This window comes from Mustela lutreola, chromosome X, assembly GCF_030435805.1.
Source record: "Mustela lutreola isolate mMusLut2 chromosome X, mMusLut2.pri, whole genome shotgun sequence".
NCBI lineage: Eukaryota > Metazoa > Chordata > Mammalia > Carnivora > Mustelidae > Mustela > Mustela lutreola.
In genome coordinates, this window is record NC_081308.1 from 3,320,503 (window position 1) to 3,321,574 (window position 1,072).

Below are 1,072 nucleotides of genomic sequence, written 5' to 3' on the forward strand. Positions count from 1 at the left end.
TATCTGTACAGATACATATTAACTATGTGTATGTGTACAGATACATATTAACTATGTGTGTCTGTATAATGTATAATAATGTCATTAATATGACATTTATATATAATACACATGTTTACATATTGATAATATATATACACACTAATATTATAAGTAATATGTTATATTTATGGGATATATAAAATTCATACAATATGGTATACTATGCAATATGAATTAGTATATTGTATAAATGTATACATGTATTTTTTTGTAGTTGTATGGTTTTATTAACACAAATATGACGTGCACAACAAACTGTCTATTCATTTTCTTCGCTGCACAGCCTGGCGTTGGGATTGGTGACTCTGATTGCCGGCTGGGCTGCTCTTTCCACAATAGCTTAGCAGTTCTTGGAGGAGACGTTGTGAGCAATCTCTGCACAGTAAGATTTGTTGCACATCAGCAGCACTTCAAGCTCCTTGACGCTGTCCACTAGGAACTTCCCGAAGCCACTGGGTAACATGTGCTTTGTCTTCTTGTTGCTCCCATAACCAATGCTGGGCATCAAGATCTGGCCCTTGAATCTTCTGCGCACCCTATTGTCAATGCCTCTCGGCTTCTGCCAGTTGCGCTTAATTTTGACATATCGGTCTGACTGTGCCGGATGAACTTCTTGGTCCTCTTTTTAATGATCTTGGGCTTCACCAAAGGTCTGACGGCAGCCATGATGCCCAGTAACAGATGGCGGCCACCTCCCAAGACCCTCCGCAAGCAGCACCGAGGAAGAGAGCAGAGCTATACATGTATTTTTTAAACTTTATTCCATCGTTCTATCAAGAGAAGGTGTTGTCATGGCGTTTTCCTATTCTACAGAAGAGAAACTGAGGCCCAGAGTTATGTGGATTTTCCAGGGACACGGGCGAGAATGGAACCACAAGATGCCGCTAGAGCTGGGCCGTCTTTCTGCACCTACATCAGGACCACCTGGGTTCTTACTCACACGCACCTGTCTCGGCCCTGCCCAGACCTACCCCATCAGAATCTCTGGGCAAAGCCTGGGGTGTGCATTTGAAATCCATTTCCCAAGAGA

At 42.4% G+C, this 1,072-nt stretch overlaps 1 pseudogene; it reads right to left on the reverse strand.

The window, feature by feature from the left end:
* Window positions 1–260: 260 nt before the first annotated feature.
* LOC131821504 (large ribosomal subunit protein eL32-like) lies at window positions 261–739 on the reverse strand (annotated as a pseudogene).
* Between the last annotated feature and the right edge of the window lie 333 nt (window positions 740–1,072).